A 19,045-nucleotide genomic window follows, 5' to 3' on the forward strand; every position below is an offset into this window, starting at 1 on the left:
CATTCTTCTACAGGACAGGTCATTGTGGAGAGAGTGCATGGTGCCCTGAAGCAATTGCTTCAAGAACAGAAAGGGGGAATGAGGGGATAACCCCCTCAGTCTCTAGGCTAGACAAAACTCTGTATGTCTCAAACTTTTGACCTTCTCTGGCGATTGTTTTTATTTACCTTCTTTTAGAGTTTCAGGAAAAACATGCTGTGCTTGGCAAAAAGCCTCATCCAAACTGATAATCTTGTGATCCCTGTGAGAGCTGAGGATGGAGCACAGCATGCAGATGCAGACCTTGTCTCTGGTCAATGGTCTGATCCACATGACTTGATAACTTGGGGAAAGGGATATGTTTGTCTCTACAGATAATAGCCCTCGTTGAATACCTGCGCTGTATGTACGTCCTGCTGTTGGTCCTGGAAGTCGTCAGTGCAGTTCCTGACCTGTCAAAGTTCACTCCATGGCACAGTCGGAACGTCTGGGTGACACTAATGAAGAAATGGAACCACACAACCTTTTGTGCATCACTGGTGTATCCAGAGCAGCCATTTCACATCTGTCTTGTTGGTGTTCCTCTGGCTGACACGGAAGCATCTCTCCTGGTGCAGGATGTTGTCCGATGGCATGACTTATTGAAACAGGACTGTCATACTGTGCGCGGGTGTCTTGACCATGTTGATAGCTGGGATGATGTGTTGTCTGTTAACAGTCCACTTCAAAAGTTAGATATTTTAGAGTCACTGTTTGTAAAAGACTGTGTGTATTTTAATCATCGTGTAGGTTATGACATGGAACGAGCACGTGGTGAATCTATGGTACGGGATGTGTTCCCTGAATCATCTTTCTATAAAAATAGTTCCTTCTGGTGTCAGTAAGAATCTGACTTGGAGTACTCTAGCAGTGAGTGCACCTTGTCGACTCCCTACGGGAGTGTTTCTTCTGTGTGGAAATAGAATCTGACCAGGAATCCCTGCACAGCCAATAGGGGGGCCTTGTACATCTGGAAGGTTGGTAGTTGTAGTTGTGTTGCTGATTCTGCCTTGTCTAGTGTCGTTCCTGCAAAGGGCCCTGCAAGATATGATACGGGCAGTCTTTGTTGCATAACTACAGACAAGGGGGGAATTGTGAGGTGAAGTCGCAGCCCCACAATTGAAGCTTGAGGGGTTTGGAATATTACAAATTGTTGGGCCATTTTCCATGAGAGCAGTGGAGCTAATTAGATAGTTCCCATGGACACAACCTTGAGTTATAAAGAGTACAAGGTTAAAGTTGTTTAGCTGAGTGCAGGTGCTGCATTCCTGGGTGTTTTTGTAAGAATATGTTTATATTATATGTGTGGGAAAATAGAAGTTAGGGAACTCAATAAAGCTGCCTGTTAGGCTGAGCAGGCAGACATCTCTCTGTCTCATCACCCTACTGTGTGTCGTGTGTCTTTCTTCCCCCACGGACCAAGACCTACTGACAGGTACCCTACAACACCATTCCATATCAATCCCTCCAAATTCTGTTAGCGTGTTTAGTCTTCTTTTCAAGGTAGAATTGTAGAAAAACACCTTAAGACCTGGACCAGAAGATATCACACAGACGCAGCAACCTTCAAGCCCAGAACTTTGGAGGAACTCCAAGAACTGTGCTTGCTGCGAAGAAGATGAGGAAGAAGGGGTCCCAAAGACCCCAAACCCAATTCCCGAAGGGGCATGTTGGGGGGCAGAACCGGGGGTGGACAAATCTGGGATTGGATGGACCTTATTATAAAATCATAGAACCACTGTCTAGAGGTGCGTGTGTCATGTGCATTCTCTGGGCCTCAGGCCTGAGATTAAAGGACCTACTCTCTTTATCTTACACACTAAATTGACCTGGAGTCTTTTTTCTCTGCGGTCTCTTAAGGCAATAAACAGTGCCATTTCTCTCAGGCGTTGGATACCTTCCTCCATGGTCTTCCAGGCTACCTCATAATGGTGCTGCTGCAAGAAGTCTCTGTAAACAAACTTCTCTCACACACCTGTTTGAGGTTGCTCTGAGAGAGAAAGGGACTGACTCCCTCATGAATGCTTGCTCGATACCCACATCCTGGGCCAGGGATCCCAAATGCTTTGTTGCCATCAAGTGGCAAGCCTTTACTCATAAGGTTCCACACTCGGATCAACCAGGTCAAAATGGGCTCCTTTTGGTGTTGGGTAATGTCGTTGCGGAGCTGGTTACACGACAGGGATTCGATAATAATCTCAGGCTCTGATTCCTCCACTGGTTGTGAAGACCCTGGTTCCCCGTCCTTGTTAACTGGGTGTATTGACTTGGCTTTAGACTTCTTCCTTTGCACCGGGACCACTTCTGCTGGCTGTGACTTCCCTTCTGGCATGACTGGGGACTGAGCACTTGTGATGTCTATTGGTTTCTCTGCTCCACTATCTTTCCCTTCTGACTGTAGGTGGTGTGGTACAGTCCAGACCATAGTGTGGTAAGCATTAGCTAAGGTCCAACACATTGCTATGAGCTGTCCATCTCTGGAATTTATGGACCAGTATTCTTTCAGGCACTCAGCAACCTTACAGGGGATCTATGGTTGATCAGTGGAGAGATTCCAAACAATCGGGGGAGAGTATTCCTTCAGCACCTGGCCTATCTCCTCCCATGATCCCATCCAATCAGAGTGATTTATGTCTAGGGAAGGCTGTTGGGCCGTGGCAGGTGATTGGACAGTGGCAGGCTGTTGGGCAGGTTCCTGGGTAGGGTCCCTAGTGTCTGGGATAGGTCTTGGGGCAGTTACCAAAGACAACCTCACCCTGTCTCTAAATGCAAACACATCGCAGGTGCTCTGTATCAGTCATGCTCAGCAGGAAGTCAGTGACAGGGGCCCAAGGGTCATAGTCCGGCAATCTGACGACATGGGGGGTCATCGACATGGCCCCCCTGTGAGAAATATCTCTAATTAAAATTTCAGAGACACCCCAATAAAGTGAAACAAAGAACTTTATTAACAGTGCACTGGGTGCACCAGACTTGTGACCAGGTCCGAGCACACCCCGAATGGGAGGGATGAGCCGTTTTAAGACCCTTTGATTTACATAACCACTCCCTCGCTCCTCCCATGCCAAGCCTCACTCTTTTCTTCCTTAAAAGGTGATATAGTTCTCTTCTTGCAGTCCATTGGTTGTTTTAATCAACCTATCAAGTTGTTTCCCTGCCCCCGGCTGCATGGTCCCTTGGCAGTGAGCCCAGACTGGTCTTACTGCCTTACATACTTTCCGACCCGCCTTCACACCGTAACTGTAAGTAACCGTAACTGTAAGTAACAGTAACTGTAAGCAACCCTGTAAGCAGAACAGTAAGCAGCAATAGGTAACTGTAAGCAGAACAGTAAGCAGCCCACCAGTCCTCAGCCACAAAATGGCTCCCCAACTCCCCAAATAAAATGACCTCCATGTATCTCAGCACGAGGCAACCATGGAAACCCCTGCTTGTAATAAAACCGTCTTATTCATTTCCTATACCTCCGCTCCTTGATCTTCTCCACAACCACTGCATGGTTATGGGGAACTGCTGATTCAATGTCAAAAATGTAATGAAAACATACACAGGTATTCTTCTCAAGAATGCCAAGTCAGTGGAAGGATAAAAAAACGGTTTATTTCAGATGCAAGGACCACTTTTTTACGATGAAGTTTGCATCGAACCTTCAGGGGCAAAAGGCAAAGCCCCACCTCCTCCATGACTTTTTGTATCCTCTCTCTCCTCCTCCACTCTCTCTGGCCCAAGGAGGCCTTGTACATGTCTGCAAACATGTTATCTCTCTACATACCAGAGATCAAGGCTGAGAACTTTTCTTCCTATGCCGGGGGCCTGGGGGGGGGGGGGGGAAGCATCGAAACTGCCTTTGAGAAAGAGCCATCACCCAGGCAGAAAGTCCTCCTAGTGAAACGAGTTCTAACTTCCCATTACAAATTCTACTGGAACTGTATATATTCCAACAGTCAGGACAGAAGCAGTCCAGCAAACTGCTTCCATGGAAACACACTAGGACCTTGCACGTTCCTTCTCCCGTCTTCAACCTACCCATTCTGTCGCTCTTGCAGTCAGCATCTAAACCGAAAAGATTCCAGCTGCAATTTGCACAGAGAAATGTGCCAGGAGAAAAGCTTGCTCAGACTCCTGCTCTGCAGGAGAACTTGAAAGGAACCAGCAGAGCTACAGTGTGCTGTGTGCAGATGAAAGGGATATTGGGGCAAGCGTTTTTCTCCTGGACTGTTCTTCTGTGTGAGAGGTAGAGCAGGCTCCTTGGACTTGGCAAGGGTGAACAAGAGTAATGCTTCTTTGAGCTGAGTAGGAAGGTATAGACTCCCGTGGTGGGACTGCAGTTTACAGGTTGTAAAGGAAAGAGGACTGTCATTTGATTGTGGTGCGTATCCAAGTTTCCAAAGTGTCCAGGTGCCAGCAAGCTTTTTGTCCCAGCACATTTCTCTATGCAAGGCTGTAATAGATTTACTTGTTCTAAAAAAAACCAAGTTTGGAATTTTTTTTTTTCCCCTGCACCACTGTGAAAGAAAGGCGTTGAACGAGGGAGGGGGGAGGGGGATTCACACACACAAAAGAACTAGCCAGCAGCCGCACATTCCAAGCTAAAGGGCCTCAGAAGACTGGAGGAGGGTGATTTTTTTCTTCTAGGGAAATGGCATCCTCACTTTACTTTTGCCCTGACTCTGGGAAGGTGGTGATGGGGGCTCTGGAATCCGTTTTTGGTTTTGGATGGGTCATCTGGCTGCCTTTGGTCACGGTCTGCCTCCGATCTCTCGCGCCTTGTTCTGCTCACGGTCGAGGACCTGCCTCGGATTTCATCAGAGAAGCCAGGGCCATCTGCAGAGGAACCTTTGAGGGAAGAGGCCGCCCCTCCCCTCCTCCATTCCTGTGTTGGCAGCAGCTTGTACCCATCGACGAAGGGGGGGGAATCCCAGCCAGAGCCAACCGCCGACAGTGGGAGTCCATAGGAAGAACCCCCTTTCCCCTATCTCCTTCCATTTTTGGTGGGGGGGAGATCTCCATTTCGGCTTCTCCCACGCACCGACCACCAGAGCCCAACAGTGCCCCCTGTCGGCCACCACAGACCAACTGCAGGCTCTGCTCCTCCAGTGATCTAACAGTGCCCCCTCCTGATTGTGGTTAGAATTGTGCCAAAAAGTGAAAAGTACTGAACTGTTTTTGATGGGAACCTTGGGTGCAGGATTGTTGTTTGGGTTTTTTTGTATTCTTTTGTTGACCTACCTATACACATATATCCTTTAATAAAGGACTGTTATCTTTTCTTTCTCCATATTTCCTCTATTAGAACCTCTTAATTTCAGATTTACAATTGCTTAGAGGGAGGAGTTTGGTCTTCCTCATAACTCATCCTCCTTAGCAAACCCTTCAGTCTCATTAAACTGAGACAAAGGCTTATGGAGCTTTTGGTCCTTCTCCATCTCACCATGTCAGAAATGTCCATGTGCACAGTAACATGGGTCAGGACAGAAGCAGTCCAGAAACTGCTTCTGTAGTAACACACTGGGGCCTTGCACATTCCTTCTCAGGTCTTCAACCTACCCCATTCTGTCACTCTTGCAGTCTGCCTCTAAACCAAAAAGATTCCAGCATCAGTTTGTGCAGAGAAATGTACTGGGACAAAAGCTTACTTGGACTCCTGCTCTGCAGGAGAACTTGAAAGGAACCGGCAGAGCTCCAGCGTGTTGTGTGCAGTAGAAAGCCTGTGAGAAGAAGGGTTATTTGGGCAAGCGTTTTCCTCCAGTCATGTCCTGTACAAGAGGTGGAGCACGTTCTTTGGACCTGGTGAGGATGAAAGAGAGAAATGGTCCTTTGAGCTGAGTAGGACAATGAAGAGCCCTGTACTGGGACTGCAGTTTACAGGCTCTGAACGGAAGAGGACTGTCAATTGATTTTGGTGCCCATCCAAGTTTCCAAAAAGAAGTGTCCAGGTGCCAGCAAGCTTTTTGTCCTAACACATTTCCCTGTGTGAGCCTGATGGAGTTTTAGGTCCTTCTCCATCTTGTCGTGTCAGAAATGTCCATGTACTTCTGGCACAGAAACATGGGTCAGGACAGAAGCAGTCCAACAAATGCTTTAGTGGATACACACTGGGGCCTTGCACGTTCCTTCTCAGGTCCTCAGCTTACCCCATTCCGTCACTCTTGCAGTCTACATCTCTACCAAAAAACTTCTAGCTGCAGTTTACAAGGAGAAATGCATCGGGAGAAAAGCTTGCTCGGACTGAACATGAGTCAGCAGTGTGCCCAGGTGGCCAAGAAGGCCAATATCATCCTGACCTGTATCAGGAACAGTGTGGCCAACAGATCCAGGGAAGTGATTCTTCCCCTGTACTCAGCACTGATGAGACCACACCTGGAGTACTACATCCAGTTCTGGGCCCCTCAGTTCAGGAAGGATGTCTAGGTGCTGGAACAAGTCCAGAGAAGAGCAACGAGGCTGGTGAAGGGAATCGAGCACAAGTCCTATGAGGAGAGGTTGAGGGAGCTGAGGTTGTTTAACCTGGAAAAGAGGAGGCTCAGGAGAGACCTCATCACTCTCTACAACTACCTGAAAGGAGGTTGTAACCAGGTGGGGGTTGATCTCTTCTCCCAGGCAAGTATCAGTAAGACAAGAGGGCATGGTCTTAAGCTCCGCCAGGGGAGGTTTAGGTTAGATATTAGGAAGAAATTCTTTACAGAGAGGGTAATCAGGCATTAGAATGGGCTGCCCAGGGAAGTGGTGGATTCTCTGCCCCTGGAGGTTTTTAAGATGAGACTGAATGTGGCACTTAGTGCCATGGTCTAGTAACCGTGGAGGTAGTGGATCAAGGGTTGGACTTGATGATCTCAGAGGTCTTTTGCAACTGGCTGATTCTATGATTCTATGATTCTATGACTCCTGCTCTGCAGGAGAGCTTGAAAGGAGCCAGTAGAGTTCCAATGTGTTATGTGCTGTTGAAAGGCTACGAGGAGAAGGGTTATTTGGGCAAGCGTTTTCCTCCTGTCATGTCCTTCTGTGAAAGAGGTAGAACATGTTCTTTGGACTTGGCAAAGCTGAAAGAGAGAAATGGTCCTTTGAACCGTAGTGGGACTGCAATTTACAGGCTATAAAGGAAAGAGGACTGTCAATTGATTTTGGTGCGCATCCAAGTTTCCAAAAAGAAGTGTCCAGATACCAGCAAGCTTTTTGCCCCAGCACATTTCCCTGTGTGAGCCTGATGGAGCTTTAGACCCTTCTCCATCTTGTCGTGTCAGAAATGTCCATGTACTTCTGGCACAGAAACATGGGTCAGGACAGAAGCAGTCCAACAAATGCTTTAGTGGATACACACTGGGGCCTTACACATTCCTTCTAAGGTCTTCAGCCTACCTCATTGTTTTACCCTTTGTCTCAGTCAAACAAGACAGAAGTGTTTGCTAAGGAGGGTGAATTATGAGGAAGACCAAACTCCTCCCTTGCGACCGAGGCAGAGAGATTTCTCTGAACAATTTTTCCTGTATTTCTGTAGACCTGACTTGACATTATTTTAGAAGTTGTAAGCTGTGTGAAACTATGCAATGTTTATACTTGTTAACTGTGTGTTTAGTTATAAGGTTTTAGAAAATAGTATGTTTATAGTAAGAAAGCCTTGAGAAACTGGAGATAATGAGACACCTGCAAGATTTCAGAAAATCCCTAAAGGCAGATCAATACAAGGGACTTTGCATGTCAAATATAATTTCAGGCAGCATGAACACAGCACCAGGTCCAATAAACTGAAAGCATGAGACGCATGCACAGACTGAGCTATCCAATCGCCTTGTTGTGAGCATGTACCCGGAACAAACTAAACTGTATAAAAGTTAAATGATTTAAATAATAAATTGGACATCGTCTGACCATATTGGCCTGTGCGCGATTTGTTCCGAGCCTCTCCGCTGATACTCCCACTAAGAAATTTGTCCATGAGCAAAAACTATCCCACAAATGGGTTTACCTTTGCTTGAGGCAGGATTAATCCAAACTGTTTTACCCAACATACCTCTCAAGTGAATTACTGGGACTTTGTCTGCATCTACGGTGTTAAGGGACTGCGATTGGGCAGGGTCGGCTTGATTGATGGAGTCTCTGGTGTTGACTAACCACATGATCTTTGCTAAGTGCTGATCCTAGTGCTTGAAAGTCCCCCCCACCCAACGCCTTCAGAGTGGTTTTCAACAGTCCATTACACCGTTCAACCTTCCCAACTGCTGCTGCATGGTATGGGATGTGATATACCCACTCAATGCCACATTGTTTGGCCCAGGTGGCAACTAAACTGTTCTTAAAATGGGTCCCATTATCTGACTCAATTCACTCTGAGGTGCCGTGTCACCACAGGACTTGCTTTTCAAGACCCAGGATGGTATTTCGGGCAGTGATGTGGGGCACCGGATGGGTCTCCAACCATCCAGTGGTGGTTTCCACCATGGTGAGCACATAGCACTTACCTTGGTAGGTTTGTGGCAGTGTGATGTAATCAACCTGCCAGACCTCCCCATACCTACACTTACTCCAGCATCCACCATACCACAGGGGCTTCAGTCTCTTAGCCTGTTTAACGGCAGCGTATGTCTCACAAGCATAGATAACCTGGGAAATAGTGTCCATGGTTAAATTCACCCCTTGGTCTTGTGCCTATCTGTTAGTGACCTCTCTGCCCTGATGGCCTGAGGCATCATGGGTCCATTGAGCTGGGAACAACTCTCCCTTGTGCTACCAGTCTAGATCTACCTGCCACACTTGGTTTGTGCAGCTCGGTCTGCCTGTTCGTTGTTGCGATGCTCCTCATTAACCTGTTTCTTGCGTACACGAGCATCTACGTGACCAACTTTCACACTCAGCTTCTCTACCCGACCAGCGATGTCCTGCCACATCTCTGCCGCCCAGATGGGTTTCCCTTGACGCTGCCAGTTGGCCTTTTTCCATCGCTCCAGCCATCCCCACAGAGCATTGACCACCATCCATGAGTCAGTGTAGAGATAGAGTCTTAGTCACTTCTCTCGTTCAACTATATCCAAAACCAACTGAATGGTTTTAAGCTCTGCAAACTGACTTGACCCGCCTTGTCCTTCGGTCACTTCTGCAACTCGCCGTGTGGGACTCCATACGGCTGCCTTCCATTTTCGGTTTGTCCCTACAATGCGACAGGAGCCATCCGTGAAGAGCGCATATCGCCTTTCATCTGCTGGTAGCTTGTCATATGGTGGGACCTCCTCAGCCCATGTCACCTGTTCCTCTTCTTCTTCAGAGGATAGTCCGAAACTCTCACCTTCGGGCCAATTGGTGATAATTTCCAGGATCCCAGGGCGATTAGGATTCCCTATCCGGGTTCGCTGGGTGATCAGGGCAATCCACTTACTCCATGTGGCATCGGTGGCGTGATGTGTAGAAGGAACTCTTGCCTTGAACATCCAGCCCAGCACTGGTAGTCGGGGTGCCAGGAGGAACTGCGCTTCGGTGCCAATCACTTCTGAGGCAGCTCGAAATCCTTCATAAGCAACCAGGATCTCTTTCTCAGTTGGTGTATAGCTGGCTTCAGATCCTTTGTATCCCCGACTCCAGAATCCCAGCGGTCGTCCTCGGGTCTCCCCAGGCACCTTCTGCCAGAGGCTCCAGGAAATGCCATTCTTCCCGGTTGCAGTGTAGAGTACGTTCTTCACGTCCTGTCCTGTCCTTACTGGTCCAAGGGCTACCGCATGGGCAATCTCCTGTTTAATTTGTTCAAAGGCTTGTTGTTGTTCAGGGTCCCACTGGAAATCATTTTTCTTCCGTGTCACAAGGTAGAGAGGGCTTACAATCTGACTGTACTCGGGGATATGCATCCTCCAAAAGCCCACGGTTCCTAGGAAAGCCTGTGTTTCCTTCTTGTTGGTTGGTGGGGACACGGCTGCTATTTTGTTAATCACCTCCATTGGAATTAGGCGGCGTCCATCTTGCCACTTCACTCCTAGGAACTGAATTTCCTGAGCAGGTCCCTTGACCTTACTCCGTTTAATGGCAAAACCAGCTCTTAGGAGAACCGGGATTATCTTCTCTCCTTTCTCGAAGACTTCCCCTGCTGTGTTCCCCCAAACAATGATGTCATCAATGTACTGTAGATGTTCTGGAGCCTCGCCCTTTTCCAGTGCAGTCTGGATCAGTCCATGGCAAATGCTGGGACTGTGTTTCCACCCCTGAGGCAGTCGGTTCCAGGTGTACTGCACACCTCTCCAAGCGAAAGCAAATTGTGGCATGCACTCCGCTGCCAAAGGAATGGAGAAAAAGGCATTGTCAATGTCAGTGGTGGATTACCACTTGGTTACCTTGGACTCCAGCTCGTACTGGAGCTCCAGCATGTCCGGCACAGCAACACTCAGGGGTGGTGTGACTTCATTGAGTCCACGGTAATCCACCGTCAGCCTCCACTCTCCGCTGGACTTACGCACTGGCCATATAGGGCTATTAAAGGGTGAGCGAGTCTTGCTGACCACCCCCTGGGTCTCCAGGTCACGGATCATCTTATGTATAGGGGTCACAGAATCTTGGTCGGTGCGGTATTGCTGACGGTGCACTGTTGCTGTGGCTATTGGTACCAATTGTTCTTCAACCTTCAGCAGTCCCACAGCAGAGGGGTCCTCTGAGAGACCAGGCAAGGTGTTCAATTGTCTAATTTCCTCTGTCTCCACAGTAGCTATGCCAAAAGCCCAACGAAGTCCTTTTGGGTCTTTGAAATACCCACTCCTCAGGTAATCAATGCCAAGGATGCACGGGACCTCTGGGCCAGTCACAATGGGGTGTCTGTGCCATTCCTTCCCAGTCAGGCTCACTTCAGCTTCCAGTACAGTCAGCTGTTGGGATCCCCCTGTTACCCCAGAAATGGAGATGGATTCTGCCCCTACGTATCTTGATGGCATTAAAGTACATTGTGCGCCGGTGTCCACTAAGGTCTTATATCTTTGTGGCTCTGATGTGCCAGGCCACCGAATCCACACTGTCCAATAGACTCGATTGTCCCTCTCCTCTACCTGGCTAGAGGCAGGGCACCCCTAGTCCTGGTCATGGTACTCATTGTGCTCTTCTTGTAAGTATGACCTAGAGGTCCCTTCAAGAGGATCAGACGTATCATCATTCCTGTACCGTCTGGAGTCTTGCCCACGAGAGACTGGAGCAGCATTTACCCTTGAAGAGTTCCTTGTGGTACTTGTCCCTCTTTTCAGTTCACGTACCCGGGCTGCTAAGGAAGAGGTGGGTTTCCCATCCCACTTCCTCATATCTTCTCCATGCTCACGGAGGTAAAACCATAGATTGCCACGTGGAGTGTGTTCTCTCTCCTTAGCTGGGGGACGCTGGTTCCTAATAGCAGAGACTCTTGTTTGTCCTGGTGCGATATGGAAGATCCCTTCCTTAATTTCTTCTCTTAGTTTCTGGTGTCCCTCTTCAATCTTCTCTTCCAGGCTTCGGACATGTTCAGTTAGTGTGGTTTCCACAGATGAGACGTGGGTTCGTAATGGGGCGGTGACAGTGTCTTCATAAATCCTGAGTTTACTAACCAACGTGCCCACCTTGTCCTCTCCCTCCCTCCATTGCAGCGTTGCTAAGTAGCGGGAATACATTTCTGGCCCGAGTCATGCAAACTTCAACCACATCTGGGATGTGCACTGTACACCATCGGGACTTTTAGGGAATCTTTCATCCTCTGAAAAGATTATCTCCAGTACAGCTAATTCTCTTAAGCACCGGATACCTTGTTCCATCGTGTTCCACTGTCCTTGCTGTACGTGGAGCTCCTCCTTACAAAGGTATCTCTCCCTCACACTGGACAACAGTCGCTGCCAGAGGTTGAGAGTTTCCTGCCTCCTTCCAATCCCCTGATCAATGACTACATCTCGAGACAGGGATCCCAGCTGTCTGACTTCACTCCCATCTAGAATTGTATCGTTAGCTGCTGCATCCCAGATTCGGAGCAACCAGGTCAAAATGGACTCATTCGCCTGTCGTGTGAACTCTCTCCAGAGCTCACGTAGCTCACCCAGGGATAGGGACTGAGTGATTATTTCTGGTTCTGTCTCCTCCGGTGGATGTGAAGGTCCTGCCTCTTCGTCGTCATTTGCTATACGGACTGATTTAGTCTTTGATTTCCTTTTCTGGACAGGGGCGACTGCTATTGGTTTCGGTTGTTCTTCTGGCTCCTCGATGGTTTGTGTGGACACGGTGCCAGTTGGTTTATTTCTTTCTCCCTCTGACTCAGCTGTGGTTTGGGTGGACGTGGTGCCTGTGGATTTGCTCCTTCTCTCCTCCCCCTGACAGTGCTGTACCATGTCAAGTAGTGTCCGGTAGGCAGTGGCCAGGGCCCAGCAGGTTGCTGTGAGCTGGCCATCTCTGGAACTGCCAGAGCATTTTCCCTTCACCAGTCTTAGCATGCTAACAGGGTCCTGCAGTTGTTCAGGGGTGAATTTCCAGATCATTGGAGGAGAAAACTTCTCCAAATACTGGTCGATGTCCTCCCACTTCCCGCACCACTCAGCATTATCCACTCCCAGGGCAGACGTCCAAACAACCTCCCTAGAAGGCCCTGTTCTGACCCTAAACATGGTGTAGACAGTACAGAGCAGACAAAGCAACACTAACAATAACATTATGCTATCCTTAACATCAAAAGGGAACCCAATATTTTCAAAAACTGTTGTAGCAGGTCTGAAGGGGAAGAAGGAGGTGAGAGGCTGAAAACAACCATTCCCCCCGTTTCCCCAAAGGACTGGGTGCGATTTTTAATGAGGTCCCAGAGGTAACATCCCAAACCAGGACATGCAAACAGGACTGAATACACATTTACAATGAAACTCATTGCTTCTGATGTTATGATGACATAAATATAGTATACTAATAAAGCAATTTGGATCCCTCTCCCTGGTTTTAAAGAGAACATCAAAACAGGCAAATAGTTCCCCATCTGTGGAAATATGAACATGCTCAGATACAACATCCACGTGAATGCATCAAACAACATGGTGATCAGGGAGTTTCTATATCCAAATAGACAAATGCTTAAAATGAAATTGTGATTCTGACTTCTCTCTCTCTGCCCGACGTTGGGCACCAAAATATGCTGGTTTAAAAGTTAACCAGCAGGGGAAACCAACCCAACTCAAAAGAGAGATTACAAATCAGAATAACAATTTAATAAAATAATACAATAAGTACAACCACACAGACAAGCAACCGACCCTAACCCACAAAGCCCAAATGTACAACCCAGTACCCCAGGACACAAACAAAACGGTGCTCCCAGGGTCCCCCCCGAGTCCAAAGCAAAGGGAGAGGGGAAAAAACCTGCTGGTGGGAGAGCTGCTGCAGTCCGACCAAAGTGGTGATTGCAGTTCAGTTGAGGGTGGTGGTCTCAGTCCGACTGAGAGCAGTGAGCTGCAGTCTGGCTGAGAGCGGTGAGCTGCAGTCCTCCTCTGGATCCCACGAGTGGTCGTAAGGTTCTGAAACTCCAGGTTTATATATTCTCCAGCTCAGGCAGGAATGATTAGTCCCTCCCTCAAAGCGGGGAATTCCATAAAAGGATGTTCAGTCCTTCCCTCAGAGTGGGGAATTCCATAAAAGGGCGTGAGGGTGCTCGGTCAGGGAATTCCACTAAAGGGCATGAGGACAGGAGCATGGGGGGGGGGGGGGCACCTCGCAGGCCTCTACTGACAACAGTTTCTGGGAAATGGTATGGAGGACTATAGAATACACAATTTTGGGCTACACCCATCCAGTGATGAATCGGTCCCAGTTGTTCTAACTAGGACACCGGTTACTGTTGCATGGTATGGGATGTGATATACCCACTCAATGCCACATTTTTTGGCCCAGGTGACAACTAAACTGTTCTTAAAATGGGTCCCATTATCTGACTCAATTCACTCTGAGGTGCCGTGTCGCCACAGGACTTGCTTTTCAAGACCCAGGATGGTATTTCGGGCAGTGACGTGGGGCACCGGATGCATCTCCAGCCATCCAGTGGTGACTTCCACCATGGTGAGCACATAGCACTTACCTTGGCGGGTTTGTGGCAGTGTGATGTAATCAACCTACCAGACCTCCCCATACCTACACTTACTCCAGCATCCACCATACCACAGGGGCTTCAGTCTCTTAGCCTGTTTAACGGCAGCGTATGTCTCACAAGCATAGATAACCTGGGAAATAGTGTCCATGGTTAAATTCACCCCTTGGTCTTGTGCCTATCTGTTAGTGACCTCTCTGCCCTGATGGCCTGAGGCATCATGGGCCCATTGAGCTGGGAACAACTCTCCCTTGTGCTGCCAGTCTAGATCTACCTGCCACACTTGGCTTGTGCAGCTCGGTCTGCCTGTTCGTTGTTGCAATGTTCCTCACTGACTCGATTTTTGGGCACAGGGGCATCTACATGGTGGCCTCTCACAATCAGATTCACTACTTGAGTGGCAATGTCTTGCCACATATCAGCAGCCCAGTGGGTTTCCCTCTGTGTTTCCAATTGGCCTTCTTCCATCTGTCCAATCATCCCCACAGAGCCTTGACTACAACCCACGAGTCAGTGTAGAGGTAAAACCTTGGCCTCTTCTCTCATTCAGCAATGTCCAGGACAACTGGACGGCTTTGAGTTCCGCGAATTGACTTCATCCCCCTCCCCCTTCAGTAGCTTCTGTAACTTGTTGTGTGGGGCTCTATACGACTGCTCTCCATTTTCAGTTTGTTCCTATGATGCAACAGGAACCATCAGTGAAAAGGATGTGCAGTGTTTCTCCTTCTGGTAGTTGATTGTATGCTGGGGTTTCCTCAGCCTGTACCACTGACTCTTCTTCCTCTTCATATGTTAGACTGAAGTGCTCACCTTCGTGATGATTTCTAGGATCCCAGGGCGATTCGGGTTTCCAATTTGGTGCGCTGCATGATCATCTTGCCACTTCACCCCCAGGAAGTGGATCTCTCAGGCAGGTAGGTCCCTTGACCTTACTTTTCTTTACGGCGAAACCGACTCTCAGAAGAATCTGGATAACTTCCTTTTCTTTTCTCAAAAACTTCCTCTGCTGTGTCTCCCCATATGTTAATGTCGTCAATATACTGTAGGTGTTCTGGAGCCTCACCCTTCTCTAGGGTAGCCTGGATCAGTCCATGGCAAATGGTGGGACTGTCTCCACCCCTGGGGCAGTGATTTCCAGGTGTACTGCAACTCCCTCCAGGTGAAAGCAAACTGCGACCTACACTCTACTGCTAAGGGGATGGAGAAGAACACATTGGCAATGTCAGTAGTGGCATACCACCTTGCTGCCTTGGACTCCAGCTCATACTGGAGCTCCAACATGTCTGGCAGAGCAGCACTCAACAGCGGGGTGCCTTCATTCAGGCCACAATAGTCCACAGTCAATCTCCATTCTCCATCAGACTTACACACAGGCCAGATGGGGCTGTTGAAGGGTGAATGGGTCTTGCTGACCACCCCTTGGCTCTCCAGCTCACGGATCATCTTATGGATGGGAATCACAGAGTCTCAGTTCATTTGGTACTGCTGACGATGCACTATTGTGGTGGCAATTGAAACTCGCTGTTGCTCAACCTTCAGCAGTCTCAACGCAGAAGGATTCTATGAAAGGCCATGTATTGAATTCAACTGCCCCCTTGCTACTGTCTCCATGACTGCTATTCCAAAAGCCCACCTGTGTCCCTTTGGGTCTTTGAAATACCTGTTCCTAAGAGAGTCAATGCCCAGGATTCATGGGGTGTCTGGGCCAGTTTCTGCTGTTGCCTTAAGAGATCGCAGAAAACAGGACTTCGAGTCAACCTAGTGTATAAGATAAGATAGAGTAGGTCCTTTAATTTCAGACATGAGGCCCACAGGAATATATATTGACGCGCCTCCCGTGTCCACGGGGTTCCACAATTTAAGGTATTATCCTAACCAATCCCAGGTCTATCCGCCCCCCAGTACCTCCCCCTGGTACACTGTTCTGGAAATTGAGTCAGGGGGCTCTGGGACCCCCTCTTCCTCAACATCCTCTTCATCACAGCACATTCAGTCCTTGGAACTTCTTCCAAGTCCTGGGTTTGAAGGTCGCTTTGCCTGTGTGATATTTTGTTGTCTAGGCCAAGGTGCAGATGTTCTTAAACAGAATGAAGGTCTACCTTTAGGGAAGTCTAAACAAGTTAATGGAATTTTGAGGGAGTGATATGTAATGGGGTAACAGTGTTGGGTAAATGTGTAAACTACTGTGCTAAGGGTAAGGGATATAAAACAGCTACTTCTAGAATCTACAAAAAACTAAAAATCCAAAAAGTCATAGGCATCACTGCCAATCTTTCCTGGTCGAGCTTACTTCAACTTTCAGCACTGTCAACTCTTGAGACCCTCCTGTCACTCCAGAGATAGAAATAGTTTCTGACCCCACATGTCCTGATGGCATTAATGTGCATTGAGCACCAGTAGCAACCAAAGCCTGGTATTCTTGTGGGTCTGATGTACCAGGCCATCGGATCCACACATTCCAATTGACACAGTTCTCCTGTGCCTCTACCTGGCTAGAGGCAGGGCCCCTCTAACACTGGTCTTGGTTGGGGTCAATCACAGTTTTTTTCCTGTGAATATATACTGGAGGTACCTTCTAGCAGGTCAGATCCCTGCCCATAGGATACTGGTACTGTACTTACTTTCATTGACTTCCCTTTTCCTCCCTCCTTCATCTCTTGTACTTGGGTTGCTAGAACGCAGGTGGATTTCCTGTCCCACAGTCTCATGTCTTCTCCATGGTCAACTTGGAAATACCACAACTCATTTCGTGATGTCTGTCCATTTTCTCTAGCTGTGAGACGTCTGGTTCTCACTGGTGCCATATGGAAGCTGTTTCCCTCAATCCTCTCTCAGTTTCTCCTGTTTATCTTTCACCTCTGTAGTTAGTGTCTTGAGGTCCTTAATCAATGTCTCTACAGTGGAGATGCGGGCCTGTAGCAGGCCTTCGATCATACTGTCATACAACCAAAATTTATTTTAGACATCACTGACTCTCACTTCAACTGAAACAGGAGCCAGGTCTAAAAGAGTTAACTGAGATATCTTGGCCTGCTAAGAAACCCCAATACCTGTTTTGCTTGAAGAATATTTTAGGAGTACTGGTTAATATCATGTTCTGTTCTGTTCACTAGACCAAAGACCTTATTATAGAAAGAATAGGAGTAGTACACACACGGTAATAAATTAGGTAAACTAGACATTTGAATAAGATCTAGAAGGCCCAGAGCCAGGATTTTGCAAGCTTGAAGAATTCAGGTCACCTAATTGAAGAAGTCAAATTGCGGAAGATGTCCATGGCGACCACCAGAGGGATGAAGGTTTGAGGAGAAGACCCCCACAGTAGAAGACTGCACATGTCTGGAAAGACTCCACCCAGAGACTAGCCTACTTATTAATATGTATGTTAAATGATGTAACCACATATCTAAAGTGTATAAAATAGCTTGCTTTTGCACTTTCAAGTCGAGCAAGTTTGTCCAACGTGAGCTGGCTTACTCCCAACGTCGAATCAAAACATACCTTGTTGCTTAGAGCGGAAGTTACAGAGGATCTGAAGACAACTACACCCCAACAGAGAAGGAGATCCTAGCAGCTTATGAGGGAGTGCAAGTTGCCTCAGAGGTGATTGGCACAGAATCACAACTCTTCCTGGCACCCCGACGACCGGTGTTGAGTTGGATGCTCAAAGGAAAGGTACCTTCTATGCATCATGCCACTGGCCCTACATGGAGCAAGTGGATTGCTTTGATAATGAAGCACACCTGAATCAGAAACCCAAATCACCCTGGGATCTTAGAAATCATCACGAATTGACCTGAAGGTGAACACTTTGGTCTAGCAGATGAAGAGGAAGAAGAGTTGGTGGTATGGGCTGAGGAAGCTCCACCATCAACTGCCAGAGGGAGAAATGCCACACCCTTTTCACTGATGGTTCCTGTTGCACTGTAGGGACGAACTGAAAATGCAGAGCAACCGTATAGAGTCCCACACAAGTTACGGAAGCTACTGAAGGGGGAGGGGGATTGAGTCAATTCGCAGAGTTCAAAGCCATCCAGTTGGTCCTGGACAATGTTGAACAAGATAAATGACCAAGGCTTTACCTCTACACTGACTCATGGATAGGGGCCAATGCTCTGTGGGAATGGTAAATAGATAGAAGAAGGCCAACTGGAAACACAGAGGGAAACCCATCTAGGCTGCTGATATGTGACAAGACATTGCTGCTCGGGTAGAGAAACTGATTGTGAGAGTCCACCATGTACATGCCCATGTGCCCAAAAATCGAGCCAGTGAGGAGCAATGCAACAATGAACAGGCAGACCTAGCTGAACAAGTCAAGATGTCACAAGTAGACATTGATTGGTAGCACAAGAGAGAGTTGTTCCTAGTTCGATGGTTCCATGATGCCTCAGGTCATCAGGGCGGAGATACCATTTACAGATGGGCACGAGATCAAGGGGTGGATTTAACCATGGACACTATTTCCCAGGTTATCTATGCTTGTGAGATGTGCTACCATTAAACAGGCTAAGAGACTGAAGCCCCTGTGGTATGGTGGATGCTGGAGTAAGTGTAGGTACAGGGAGGTCTGGCAGGTTGATTATATCACACTGCCACAAACCCGCCAAGGTAAGTGCTATGTGCTCACCATGGTGGAAACCACCACTGGATGGTTGGAGATGCATCCGGTGCCCCACGTCACTGCCCGAAATACCATCCTGGGTCTTGAAAAGCAAGTCCTGTGGCGACACGGCACCTCAGAGTGAATTGAGTCAGATAATGGGACCCATTTTAAGAACAGTTTAGTTGTCACCTGGGCCAAACAATGTGGCATTGAGTGGGTATATCACATCCCATACCATGCAGCAGCAACCGGTGTCCTAGTTAGAACAACTGGGACCGATTCATCACTGGATGGGTATAACCCAAAACTGTGTATTCTATAGCCCTCCATACCATTTCCCAGAAACTGCTGTCAGTAGAGGCCTGCGAGGTGCCCCCCCCCCC

The 19,045-nt window shown here is 48.1% G+C and overlaps 1 long non-coding RNA gene across 1 annotated transcript; it reads left to right on the forward strand.

Moving 5' to 3' along the window:
• The first annotated feature begins 382 nt into the window (after window positions 1-382).
• On the forward strand, window positions 383-12,704 carry LOC113958778. The gene is made up of 3 exons (XR_003531615.1): window positions 383-464; window positions 1,191-1,194; window positions 12,695-12,704. It is a non-coding gene; the product is annotated as an uncharacterized LOC113958778 (long non-coding RNA).
• Window positions 12,705-19,045: the final 6,341 nt, after the last annotated feature.

Source organism: Corapipo altera, unplaced genomic scaffold (genome assembly GCF_003945725.1).
Source record: "Corapipo altera isolate COAL_440 unplaced genomic scaffold, ASM394572v1 61209, whole genome shotgun sequence".
Lineage (NCBI taxonomy): Eukaryota > Metazoa > Chordata > Aves > Passeriformes > Pipridae > Corapipo > Corapipo altera.